Source organism: Protopterus annectens, chromosome 7.part0 (genome assembly GCF_019279795.1).
Source record: "Protopterus annectens isolate FY-2018-M chromosome 7.part0, PAN1.0, whole genome shotgun sequence".
Classification (NCBI taxonomy): Eukaryota; Metazoa; Chordata; order Ceratodontiformes; family Protopteridae; genus Protopterus; species Protopterus annectens.
Genome location: NC_056739.1, coordinates 1,441,810,054 through 1,441,825,185, shown reverse-complemented (window position 1 = coordinate 1,441,825,185; position 15,132 = coordinate 1,441,810,054).

The following is a 15,132-nucleotide window of genomic DNA, read 5'->3' as shown; positions in this document are numbered from 1 at the left end:
TGCTATGTTGAACATCTACTTAGCACGCTGAGTACAATAATGACTTTAAATACCTCTTTGATGAATGGACTGTACAATAGAAGCAAAAATGTTGCTCATTTCAATACAGAAGTTTTTTTTTACTTGTGATCTCACCCCTAATTTTGTCTTGCACAATTAACTAGATTACATGACAATATAGTTGTATAAATGCCTTCACAGGTGAAATCACTAGCTAAGTCCACTTTGTATCTGAGTTTCATAATATATTGTTCAGAGAAATTTGCTATAATACTTCTTATGGCTATAGAGAAATGAGCCTTTCTTGCTTACCTGTTCTGGTTTTGACATTTATTTCACAAAAATATATATATTTTGCATTTTTTAAGCTGACAAACTCATTAATTATCTGAATCATATGCATATATATTCACATGAAAGAAAATCTAAAATTATATTCTTTTATAGGAAAAATATTTTTGCCATTGCTATTTGTTATAGTAAAATACACATAATTTGCATGCTCTAAGTGGTATGCCCATATTTGAGATTCTATTATAAATTTCTCTAAAAGACGTTAGACTATGCAAAACAAAAAGAAAGTAGAATTATCAAGTGATCATGACCTGAAAATTTCATAATGCCTTGACACTCCACATTGAAATACAGTCATTGTAAGTTAGGGTGTAATTCATGCCAGAATGGCATTTGTAACTTGTCAGTGTGCAACTTTTATAAAACAGTCAGATGAAAAGAAAAGTATAACCTGCTAATTATTTTCAGAGTAAAGCAAAGGGATGCAATCAAAACCTAAATATGTAATGTTGGCATGACTGTAGATCTAAAAGAAGTGTACAAGTCTGTATAAAAGCAGTGTTTTAATTCAATATATATGATGGGACATAAACAGTGACATTAAAAAATTGTAGTTCCAATTAAAACTAAAGAAGCTCTTGCTCCTTTATCTTTGGGGGTAGGAACCCAGTCCAGTGAAGTTTTATATTAGGCACATAAAATTTCCTAAAAAAATTATGAGTAAGTGTGAATCATTTTGGATGTACTGACTTTTAAATTCTAAGATCGAATATTGGGAAAAACAGCCAATATTCTTTGGGCAGACAGGTTCAAAATGCTCAGCAGATGCATGGTTACGTATTGTATTTTTATTGACATATTTGAAAGAATCACTCCCACTCAGTATGTATTTATGACATACAGAACAGTTAAATCAAGCAATATAAACAGTGATGTATAGAGCTACAATGTGTGTGTATTGTTTTGGAGGGGGGCTTACTGTTAGCTACTCTTCTTCTCTTAAAGCTTTTTTTACTGTGGCATAGGAGTTAGCATTACTGCTTCATAGTGCTTTGGTTATCCTGTTCATTCCTCAGCTGGAGAGCCTTCTGTGGAGAGTTAGCAAATCCTCCCTGTGCATGGTTATTTGACTAGTGTTCCAGTTTCCTTATATATCCTAAAGACATGCCATCGATGAACTAATTCTCCTAACAGCTGCCTATAGTTGTGCACCACAGATCCATTCCAAAAACAACAACCAGTGGCCAAGCCAAAAATTCAGATACCAAACATTTATTTTAATACAAGAAATGTAGTAGATGGCCACGGTAGTGGTGCTGCGGTAGCGTTGTCGCCTCACAGCAAGACGTTGTCACGTTCAATTCTCAGCTACAGCGTCTTCTGTGTGGAGGCATGCATGAATGGGCGTACCTTCGTTGAAGGTTGTGCGTCAGGGCTGGTAACTCGGCACGTAAAAATCCACTACCAAACATTAGCACTGTGGTGACCCCTAACCAGGATAAGCTGAAAGACACAACAACAACAAGAGATTTAGTGGATGAGCCCTACAAATGTCTGACACCAAGTTAAAATATACATAAAATAATAAAAAATATTATTGCTACTGAATCAATGAACATTTTATTGTCATTAAATCAATAAAACAAATACAGGCTTAGGACATATATAAGAAGCATAATTCTTTTCGATTCACAATTGTACAATACTTTAGTGTTGCATTAAATGTATTACTTAACTCTTGTTCAGGTTTAATGATTTCATTTTTTAGTGTTCATACTTTGTGGATACTTTGTGTTTGCATGTTTTCTTGTAGTCTGATACTGTATTAATAAAGATACCTCTTATTTGTTCTTTTATGGCAGCCCATTGTGTATCTAAGAACAAGTATGGCTATCTGAGTTTTGTAAGAAGTCTTTGAGTAAGGAATGAATTTCTTGTTTTGTGTCTTCTTTCTGTAGTAGGTTAGGATTAAATGTCAATTTATAGCCCAATAGTAATGAAATGATTTGAACAGCAAAGATTCAAAATGATTCTGGAATGGTCTGCAAAGAATCTGGATTCTATTTGCTAGGTAATGTTAATATTTAGGAAGATGTCTGAAATTAAGAAAAAAATCCAATCTTGACAACACTTTGTGGCAGTGAGAAAAAGTAGGTATATCTTATTTTAAGTGCTATGTTTGGATTGGAAATGAATGGCATCAAATAGTTTAGTCACTTTTTAGATCACATAAAACTGCTGATGCATTTATATGACATGACTTTCCATAACCTGTTCTGTCATCTGAACGATCTATTACAACCTTCCTGTCCCCACTTATAATGAAGTAGAAGTTAGGAAACTGATTTACTTAATTACGGATCTCCATTATGAAATGTTGTTGTTTTGTGCGTATTGCTCAGATGAGTTTCTTGTATGAAAATGACTTCTGCTTTAGATTTATAGACTAGGCAGAAGAATAAATTAATTTTCTTTGGTGACTGAATGCAGTTTACATTCCAGGAATCTGTTATCCACATCTGAATAACAAATGGTGTACATAATTAACATGGTTACATTCTTTGGTAGTTAATTCAAGACGTTAATATTACAAAATTCTAATGTTTTTTGGTGAAATAATTCTATTTAGAAAGGAAGAAAAGAGATTAATCTTTGAGTATGCACATTCAAGGCCTAAGGAGTTAATATTGCCAATTAGTTGTAGCATACAACATGTAATTCTTCCTGTAAATACCCTGTGCCTAACCACTACACTCAAAAGCCAGGAAGAAGGCAATAAAACAGGTAATCTGAGGCTAATGTATTTAGTACTTGCCCAGAATAATGATTGTTGTAACTTCTTAGATTAGATAAAAACAGACTATTACTGAAAACATGAACATCACTACTGTGACAGGTTTGTACTCTGGGCCAGCAATCAAGGAGACTCAATCCTCACCATTGACTCGCTAAGAGCAAAGATGGATTCACGCAGTATTTTCAGATGCAGACCCCTGCACCAAGCACAATTTCCCTTAAGAGCACATAGGGAGCATGCTCCAGACCTGGGGCTAGACTGTCCTTCTCTCTCTAGACCCACACAAAACTCCACACTGTCTACTTTGGAGCTCTGTGTCTTTGTTCCCAGTAGCTGATGCACACACTTGGATATTTGAGTTTCAAACATGCACATACACATGTGGGAAAATCTGGCATGGATTTACAAGCTGTGCCCCTTTCTGCCATAACTCTGAGGTAATCATTCTGTCACCAGTGAGCTATACTAAGGTTCTTAAAAAGGTTAGTCAATTATACTGTATAAAGTTAATACTAATGGAAATGGTTGGTAGGTTGTGCCCAAAGTAGCAAGGCTTTCAGGAGCAGCCACAGTGTCACTAAAACAAACACAAGTACTCTCAAGTTGTTAAAAGTATTCTCTAAAAGACCAGCCACAATGAAATCTATTAAAATATTATTGATAAATAATTGAAAACAGAATACTGAATACAATAAACAACAGAGTTTCAGCCACATAGATATAAAAATAATACAGTTGGATAGGTTCTCACAGATGCAGAAAACAATAATAAACTATTCTCACTAAATGTCCCTGACTAACTAAAGAATTGCTGTTCCCTGACTGCTTACTAAAGCAAGGCAAACTGATGTGTGCTGAGTGTCTTACCACAGCAAAAGCCAGATGATGCCTGTCTGAATGTCTGTGTGGTTGTGTGACATATATATCCTGTCAGAAATCTTTCCTGTCAGGTTCCAAAGTGCTACTGTGAGAGTTCCAAAGAAAATAGATGCTGGTTAGAGAAAGACATCACCTCAGTTCGCGTGACACAAACACACACACACACACACACACACACACACACACACACACACACACACACACACACACACACACACACACACAGAGCTTTGCTAATCTGTGGCAACTTCTGAAAGCTATAACACAATTTCAAACCTTCCACCCTTCCAGGGTTTTCTGTTAAAACATATACATCTGATCAGTTACAACAATACAACCTAATATGCATGCATACATTCTATCTGTTTAGCAGGACCTACTGTTGATGCATTTTTAACACAAGTAACTTTACAAATATATTTTAACTCAAACAGTTGTACAAATTAGTGTGATAGTCAAATAACATAAAATTCTTTACAAACCTCTAACTATTTATGCTGGCATATATACATATGTACTTTTTTACTCTCATAATATCACAAGTACCTTTAATTTACACAACACTCTCTACACAACTACTTGTTTTCAAGTTTGACTAGATGAAATTAAATAATGCCATTAACTTGGATCAGAGGTCCAGTATTTTTCCTGATTAACTATAAAGCAGTAAATTGTGTGTTAATGCTTTTAAGACACTTTGTTGTTAAGAATAATCTGCACTTACAAATCATGTGATTATTGTCGATATTCAATATTTAGTAACTAAGCAGCATATAATATATTCAAGCCTAATATTGTTTGATGAAGGAAGTTGTCATAAAGAAGGAAATGTAACACAAATTAAAGTTTGTATGCAAAACATTTCAGCTGCCTACACTTGATAAACCAGAAATAGGCAAACTTGATAGGCAATAATGTTGTAGACATCCAGACCCCAGCTAAATCAAGTCAAGGGCAAGACCACCAGGCAGACCCTCTTCCTTCACTACAGAATCTGTAGTTGACTAAATGCATAGAACGGAAGCTCATTCATGTATAAAGTCAAAAATATTAGCAAAGATAGTTTTTGCTTTTTTTAATGTATTCATAGATTACTCGGTACCTTTATGAGTGAAAGTTGGAACAGCACGGCATTGCATCTGAAATGTACTATTGTTTGCAATTAAGAAAGAGCAAAATGGCAAGAGCTTCTGCTTTCCAGGTTTATTTGTAAGGGGAGGGCTTGAGAAAAAGCTGTATTGTTGTCATTTCAGACTTAAAATTTATTTTTCTTTGCAGCTGACAGTATTTTTAGGCAGTCGTGATTGTTTAGGAGCTTGACATAGACTTGTTTGCCTGACACTGATGTTAATCTAATGTCCTGTTTGCCCTTTCAGTGATTATCTGATCTGCTGCAGGATTATTATCAATGAGTTTGTTAAAAATTTGTCATAAAGTTTTTAGCAGGGGTGTGTGTGTTTTTTTCACAGATGTTATTTATGTTTCTGGTATTATTTGTATGCTCTTTTTAAGTTGGAAAATATTTATTTCATTCTCTGTTATCCTACCTTGCAATGTTTCTATTCTGGTCACAGTTTGGTTCAGGATATTGTTGATTGAAATTGGTCTGATGGCTGCTGAATAAATATTTGAATAGGCTACGGAGCTGTTTTTAGATCATCTAAGGCAAAGGACCAGTCAATTTCTGTTTGTTAGTTGTTTGCTTTTCTTGCTGTTTAGCAGTTGTTGCCCATTTAGTAATTCTATCCTTATCCAGTGTGGTTATTTCTGAATACTTGTTTTTTTTTTTTTGTGGTGAGCAGATCCATTTGGTCAAGTTCATTAAACATCTTGTTGTATTTAGTATTTAGTAATAATATTTTAGTGCTTTTGTTAGTTTTAGTAAACTGATCAGGATTTTGCTTTTTTCCCTTTCTACCCATAGCTCCTTGGAGTGCAATAACACAACTCAGACCACACGTGGCCCAGGGTCATCATACACGATCAACAAATGCACAGCTAATCATCAGCTTAGTCCACAAATGTTTAAGACATATCAGTTTATATGGAATTTCCTTAGCTTGAGATGTGCTTAAAGAGCTGAACTGCTTTTAGATGGGCCTTGCTTTGGTAGGATACCAGTGTTGTAGTGTGGAGCTATATTAGGACAGTGTTTACAGCATCACAGCTATCTTTGTCCCCTAGTTTAAATTTTCACTCAGTATCTATACTTTTTTACTATAGGAAATGTACAGTGTTTGCAGCTCAGTCAGTGGACATTTTAACTTTTGATGATTTATCTTTTAGTCATGATTTACATAAAGTTTTGAACAACAGTGGGTGTAGAACAGACCCTGTGCATGTAACTTTATGAAGCATTTCCAGATGAAGTCATGTGCATATAAATAATGAGCACATGCAGGCAGTAGTGCCATTTTGAGAGACCAGACAGAGTGTTAAAATGTATGAGTGTAATAGTAAGTCTGTTTATAGGTTTATTTAAGTTTAAGTTACTAAGCCTCATTCCTGATGTGTTTGTGTGTAATAACGCTGCTTGAACTGAACCAACATCTGTTCATCTGTTTTATCCTGACCAGACAAGCAACATTGTGTCAGAACCGGGATGGAGGGTACAAATTCTTCAAACTATGAGGTGCAGAGTTGATGGAGAAGGTATATTGAGAGGTTGGGTGATAACAGTACTGAAACAATCAAAAAAGGCCAGAAGTGAATTTAAGGTAACCAAAACTTGCACAAATGATTTATTTTGCAAAGAAAATGAAATGGAGCATTCATAAGGCACAGAACGCATTATTAATCAAACGTGTAGCACAACATGCAGTATTAAAATGATTGAAACCACAATATTTGATAACATTATCAGAAATATTCATATGGGACGTAGAATTACCTACAGTTTGCATAACAAGCATGCTTACAGTAAAATGAGCACAAGAAATTATAAACAGCATGCTAAGAGGTTAAATGGGCATAATGAGTACAATAAAAGGGCAAAATAAGCTTAAAGAGCAAGTCAATTGCATGTTCTTTAGTAAAGTCCATGTTTTGGACATAAACTACTATTTCATATTGACTGAAGTCATTCAAAGCATAACTAGAGTTGTTTGAAGTGTCTCAGAGTGTTTAAAGTGTTTGCAGACTGTGTGGTTTATTACGGTACAATGATTTCAAAGAGTTTCCTGTGTGCAAAGTACAGTTATTTTGCAAAGTGCAGTCAAAGTACAGCCATTTTGAAAAGTTTCTTGTGCTATGTGTATTTATTTGCAGAGTGCCACCATTTCAAAGTGTTTCTTGCACTCTACAGAGTTATTTTGCAAAGTACAGCCATTTTGAAAGGTTCCTGTGCTATGTACAGTTTATTTGCAAAGTGCCTTCATTTCAAAATGTTTCTTACTCTGGGCTTTTTCTGCTCTTTGCAGCCTGTTTGCAAAGTACAGTCATTTCAAAGTATTCCTTACACTGATAAGGAGTGATTTTGCAAAGTACATTGATGTTAAAGTGTTCTTGTGCTACAGAGGCTCATTTGGCAAAGTGCAGTTATTTCAAAGAGTCTGTTGTGCTATTGGGCATAATTAAAAGTTCTGGCATATATTTATGCATTTATGTTTGTACATAATTCCAAGCACCTTCACTACTGTGTATTAATATGGTAGATGTATTTCTCAGACCCAGTCCCCTTGTGTTTGGTCATACTACTGCAGAGAATTGGAGAGTATTTGAGCAGGAATACAATATTTTCATACAAGCAGCTTTTCTGACAAAGATGCATGCACAACAGCATTTATTTTGCTTACCTTAGCTGGGTCAGAGGCCATTGAAAGAGACCATTCATTTGTGTATGCACCAGAAGTATATGCAGGTGAGGGAGAAAAGAGCCATATTGTTGTATCAGCTGAATCAAGGGAAGACCCTGAGTGCTTGAAGCATAAATTTAGAGAAATGTGCAACCCCCAGACAATTGTTACATTACAGAGGCACCGATTTTATACAAGAGACCAAAAGCCAGGTGAAACATTTACAGCTTATATCACTGGCTTGAGACATAAGGCTAAAACGTGCAGCTTTGGTGATTTGAAAGAGGAATTAGTAAGGGACAGGCTTGTGTATGGTGTTAATAGCACTGCAGTAAGAAAGATTTTGCTTTGTGACAGTGATTTAATATTGAGCAAAGCCATAGATATTTGTCAAATCCATGAGCTCACAGAAAGGCACACAAGTATGCTTACAAGTGACAAGATCTTAGTTTTAGCAGCCTCTAGAGCAAGTGTAGATAGCATGTAGCACATGGCAAGCAGAAGAAGGCCTAAGCAATGGCAGCTGCAACCTCTTTGGGATTCCCAGGGAGGACCCATAACTTTTTAAAAAGTTCCAAGACTAGCTTAGCAAAATGGACATGTTCAGTGCTCAGGGTGTGTCAGCAAAATCCAAATCAAGTCTTATCAAGTCTGAGAAATACATCTACCACAGAAGTACCTCACCAAGAGGATTACCCTATGCAGCTAGACTAAAGAAACTCCAGCTGTACTCGGTTGCATACCGCCTACTCAGAGGTGATCTCTGCCTGACATACAAGGCCATGTGAAACCCAGAATTGATGGGCATGCTCCACCTAAAGAAAACCAAATCTCTTAGAGCCACATGCTCTAGGGTTCTAAATCTCACCCCAACAATAAATAGGACATGCTGGTGGGACAGGTTCCTGTCTCAGAGACTTCCTTTTCTCTGGAACAAGATTCCAGTCTACATTAGGCAGAGCACCTCACTGACCCTCTTCAAGAGAAATCTTGATGAGTGGATGGGAAACCGAAAATTTATCCCAGGGATCAATTCAGTGGCCCTGCTGGACAGAGACACAGAAAACTAATCTTAAAGGGTGGCGAAAGCCAACACATTCTGGCTAAGATTATAAACGCTCTCGGGCAGATAGCCTAGTACCAACCTATGAACCTATGAACCTATTGTTAACTGTCGTAATTGTCATGGCAATCATGAGTCTAAAAGAGAAAAGTGCTTAGCATTTGGTCTGCATTGCCACAAGTGTAAAAAATGGAACCCCTTTCAAAAGTTTTGTAAATCAAGCAAGCCTCGTTCAATGATTAAGAAAGGTCACTCTAAAAAAGCAAGTTGATCATATAGAAAGCCACAACCCTAATTTCTATGTAGATGGTGTATCAGTGATCAGTGAAAAGGTTAATGCAGTAGATTTATTGGCAAAGAATGAAGTATTCTGTACTGCTCTGATCAATGGTTAACCTATGAAGCTCAAAGTAGACACTAGTTTAAAGTGTAATGTGATGGCAGCAAAAACATTTGCTAGAGTGAGAGCCGGTAAGCAACTTAATTTGGTTAATTGTGCAAAACTTGTTGCTTATGGAGGTGAAGAGATTCAAACTGAAGGCTCAGTAGTGCTTTCATGCTATTCAGCTGGGAACAGTTACAACTTGCAATTTTATGTATTCAGAAGACCTGTGCAGTCATTATTATGTCTTACAGACTGTTTGAGAATGAAACTGCTTTCTTTTACCAAAGAAGTATATCATGTAATCACATGTCCCAGTTCCAGCTTCAATGATGCTATTTTCTCAGAGTATGCTGATGTTTTGATGACAGGTTAGGCACACTTGCAGTTGTGTACTCCATGAAAATAGACCCAGAGGAAAGTCCAGTGGTTAGACCAGCGAGGATAGTTCTAATAGCTATGCAGGACAAAGTCAAAGTTCAGTTAGGCAAAATGGTGCAACAAGTGTGATTTGCCGAGTCAAAGAACCAACTGAATGGGTGTCTTCTAGGGTAGATGCTCATAAGAAAAGATCAGATATAATCGGAATATACATTGACCCAAAATATTTGAACAAGGCATTAAAGAGATCTCGTCATCCTATGCGTACAGTTGAGGAGGTTGCCACCCTCATGCCCAATGCCACTGTTTTTTCTGTCCTAGATGCAAAGAGTTCATTTTGGCAAGTAATGCTTAATTGCAGATCTTCACTAATAACTACATTTAGCATGCCATTTGGTAGATACAGATTCCTCAGGATGCCTTTTGGAATCAGGTCTGCCAGTGAAGTCTTTCAGCATGCAATGAAGCATTTTTTTTCATGTTATCCATGTGCTATAATAGTTGATGATTTTCTGGTTGGAAGTAAAGGTGAAGCAGAGCATGACAAAAATGTCAGGAAATTTCTGGGCAGAGCTCATGAAGTGAACTTGAAACTTAATCCTCTGAAATGTAAATTCATATTACCTGAAGTAACTTATGTAGGTCATTTATTTACCAGTAAAGGCTTATAACTAGACCCTTATAAACAAGCAGCCATTCTTGAAATGCCAGCTCCAGACAATCCCTACAGCATATACTTGGCATGGTTAACTATTTGGGCAAATTTATCCCTGCCTTTAGTGAGTTATCAGCACTTTTAAGAGAACTGACATGCAAAAATGTTGCCTGGACATGGTTAGAACAACACCAGGGAGCATTTGATAACCTCAAACAGCATATTGCCAATCCGCCTACATTGAGATACTGTGAGGTGCACAAACCAGTAGTTCTTTCCTGTAATGCTTCAAAGTTTGGACTTGGTGCAGTTATTCTTCAGGAGGGCAGACCTGTTGCCTATGCATCTAGAAATCTTACCCAAACTGAAAGGTAGTATGTTCAAATTGAAAAGAAACTTTTGCCAATTGTGTTTGCATGTTCAAAGGTCCATAATTATATTTATTGCCAAGAAATCCAGGTTAAAGATGGTCAACAACATCTAGTCACTATCTTAAAGATGCCTATGCATACCGCTCCAGCAAGACTACAAAGAATGATGCTCAGATTACAAAAGTATAATTTCAAAATGGTCTATACAACAGACACACTTCTTTATCTGGCTGATACCTTATCCAGATCACCCATAATTACCACAGAACAGCTTGATGCAGATAATTTTGACTTTGATGTCATGGAAGTGTGTAATATTTCTACCACAAGACTTGATGAGCTGAGAGATCATACCAAGACTGATCCAATTTTGCAGAAGCTCAACCACTTCATCAGTGTTGGATGGCTGTCAAAGTCATCCTGTGTACCACCAGAAGTACAACCTAATTTTCCATACAGAGATGAATGCTGATGGAAGATGGTATCACTTTCAGTGGTCACAAAGTTATGGTTCCTACTTCCTTACAACATGAATACATTCAGATTTTGTATCATGGCCACCCAGGTTCTGATTCTACCAAAAGAATGGTGAGAGGACTAGTATTTTAGCCTTCTCTATCAAGGACATTGATAAAGTGCTTTTTTCTTCTTCTGTGTGCACTACTACTAAACCACATTTGCAAAAAGAGCCACTTCAGCTAAGCCAGATTCCTGAACTACCTTGGTCAACAGTAGCCACTGACATATTTGAGTGGAACAATCAGCATTACTTAGTGTTGGTATACTCTTATTCAAACTAGTTTGAAATCCATTTTCTACCTAACCTGATGTCCAATGCTGTTATTACTAAGATGACATGTCATTTCTCAATCCATGGTAGCCCACATAAAGTTATTTCTGAACAATGGTACCCAGTATACCAGTCAATCGTTTCAGACATTTGCAAAAGAGTGGGACTTTATCCATGTTACTAGTAGTCCGGAATTCCCACAGTTAAACAGCCTTGCTGAACATGCAGTACAGAGTGCAAAGCAATTACTAGAGAGGTCAAAGCATGGCAACACTGATATCTTATTGAATTTGCTTAATCTCAGAAATATACCCCGTGACAACCTACTTGGCTTGCCTGCTCAGAGACTTCTATCTAGGCAAACAAGAATGACCTTGCCTATCAGTTCTAGTTTGCTGGTGCCTAATGCTAAAAAACAACAGAGAAATCAAAGCCCAACTCTTTAAGAAGCATTCCTTTCAGAAGTCCAGCTGTGATAAAATGAGAAGATTTCTTCATTTGTTGAAAGAAGGAAAGACAGTCAGAATGCAAATGACAAAAGGCTTTGCTCGAATTCGTCAAGTGAGAAGCACATGTTCAGAGCCGAGATCCTACTTAGTAGAATCTGAGGTATAGAATACAGGAGAAACCACAGGCATCTTCTTCCTGTGTCAGAAATTATATCACAGCATCGTACCTGTGATACAGACTCTAGAACTCAGAGCAACCCTGACAATTTTCATACTGAAGAACATGTCTCAGTATCCATTCACATTCCTGATGATGTCCCAGTTGTTCCTAGAGTTAAACATTCCTTGAAGACATTCCCCGTTGCTAGATCCAGTTCTGATTTTTATATTACATGATCCGGTTGCATTTCTAGACCTAGTATAAAATACATAGCAACCTGGACATGATTGTTCTACATGTGTCTAATTTTTGTATGATTGGATGTCAAAGAATTAGTTCTGCATAACTGCATGTCAAAAGATCATTTCTGTGTAATTGCTTGTCAGTGAATACTGTCATGTGGTATATGATCTATTTCTCAAAGAGGGAGGATGTAGAACAGAGAGTGTGTATGTAACTTTAAGAATCATTTCCAGATGTAGGCACGTGCATATAAATAGTGAGCACATGCAGGAAGCCATGCCATTTTGAGAGAACAGCCAGGTGTTAACATGTGAGTGTAGTAGTCAGTCTGTTTATACGTTTATTTAAGTTTAAGTTACTAAGTCTCATTCCTGATGTGTTTGTGTGTAATAAAGCTACTTGAACCAAACCCACAACTGTTCGTCTGTTTCATCCTGACCAGATGAGCGACAGTGGCAGTTTGTGCATTTGCAGCAGGCAGAATGAATGAAAAAACACAATGAAACCTTGCAGAAAAGAATGTCACAATGCCACAAAGCCACAGTTTACAGTGTTGTCCACTGCTTTCACGTAAAGCTTTGTGAATCATTTATTATCAGTAATTTGGAGCCAAAAATGAGTAAAACAGTTCAGAAGTATTTCATATTGCATGTTGTCAATTCCAGCACACATATTTGTATCATAAAGTCATTGCGAAGCAATATGAAATTTGAAGCAAAGGCATTAGACAACCTAAATATGACATTAAGTAATGATAGAATGAAAATGTAAACAAAAAAGCAGAAAACAGGTTAATTTCCACAAATGCATTTACATTGTCCTTGAAAAGATACTGCAAAAGTAATAAGGAAGTAAATAAATAAAGAAATAAGTACATATAAATACAGTAAGTCTGGCTGATCTCCAGGTAAAATCCTTATTGCTTCTCTCTTTAACCTATTAAGCTAGGTTGGGCATAGGTATAATAGTTAATGTGTTTACCTCGGTGTCACTAAGTATAAGATTTGATTCTCACCTTCAGAAGGGAAATGACAAAGCTTAAAATGGCCCACAAGTACAGCTAGTGCAATACTTAATGAACCTACAACTCAGTACAATAAACATTGCTTGCTCAACTGAAAATTTTAGGGATAACTTAATATACTTTTGTAAGGTGATCTTTGGCTGCAGAAGAATATGTGCTGACATTTTATATATATATGTGTGTATGTACAGTATGAATGCACTTGTTTTACTAGATGTGCTGTCCTTAGTTTTAAGCTTTTATAGCAGTTTTTCCATAGTTTTAAGCTTTTATAAAAATACAAACTATTTGCTAACTCTGTATGAACAGCCATGACTAATTTGATGATTGTGCTTTATTTTTTAAGCTTTTGTAACAGATCCAAAGCACTTGCTAGCACTATTTAAGTATTATCTAATTTTCCTAACTGCAGGGTGTCCAGAAAAAAGGATTTAATAGACACATTATGGTGCTGGCATCTAAGGGTATCTGTGAGAACAGTAGCCTGTTTGGTCCTTAATAAAGTGTTATGAAACAGCAGGAAGGTGCAATGCCAGCATTCACTTGCTACTAGAGATAGCCTAATAATGACTTAAGCTTCACACTAGCAATGTTAAGTGCTAAATCAAAAAAGCCATCCAGTCTTTGAATGACTAATTTATTTAAATTGCTGTTTTGTGATTATGTATTTAAGTGTTATCCTACAGACTGAAAAGGCAGTGAAGCAGGCTCTCATGTCTTCAAGATAGCAGTGCAAGTGGCAATAAACAGGCAGCAAAGCAATTAAATCTGCTTGCATTCCACAGCTGAAAGAAATCAGTTATATTTATAGGTGTTGTCTTGCTGGAGAAAATTAGTTCCTGAAAAATTCATTAGCAAATTGTTAAACCTTCCCTGGAACTTGTCCTCCAATGGCCACTATAAACCCTTCTGTACATGGAGTGGAAGAATCATTACAAAGCTGCATTTTAACAGATAAATGAAGCCATCAAAACTGCAGTCTCTTGGTCAGTTGAATAATTTATTTGACTCTAAGTTGTATTTTAACACTAATCCAAGTTGTGTTGTCAGTTTAAAGGAATTATTTTAATTATACTAAACGGAATGTTGTCAAGAGAAAAAATATATATATGTGTGTGTGTGTGTGTGTGTGTGTGAGTGTGAGATATGTGTCAAAATTATACTTCAAGTACGACTATCACTTCTAAATTATATATTGTTTTACTAGTCAGCAGTTCTAAAGAAAACTACATCTGACTTTAATGATACAAATCTAGTCTTAAGGATATAAAAGGCATTGCATTACTTTTTTCTGAATTGTTAGTGTCTTTGAAAATTCATTAGAAATGTGAAAACTACAGAGTTACCTGTTTAGTCAATTGTAATAGAGTGAGTCTCATTATTTCAGTAGATCATTCATTTGTTGGAATTAATCAGCATTACGCTTGCATACACTTAAGCTCCAGAAGGACTCCAGCCTATCAGTTCAGCATAAGAACATCCTTGTTTTCTATAGAAAATCACAGCTGATACAGAAGTTTACTTCAGTGGTGGTTCCTTTGTTTTGAAGCCTTTCTCCCTTCTTCTTGTTTCTGCAGTCATGCAACTGATATATTTCATTTTGAAGGGAGTGATGGGCTTGCCACTCTGGTGGAGTTCAAGGGGTCTTGTTTCTGCAAAAAACACTAAGTTTTAATTTTAAGTCACTTGAGTTCAGACCAGTTTAACTCTGTGAGCTGATGCTTTATTGATTTAAATGTAAGTGTTTTATAGCAGAAACAATACATTAACATTTTCTTCATTGTTTTGCTCTGAGATATGTACTGGTTGTGAAGAAATACATTAAGTGAATTTGTGTGCACTATAATATT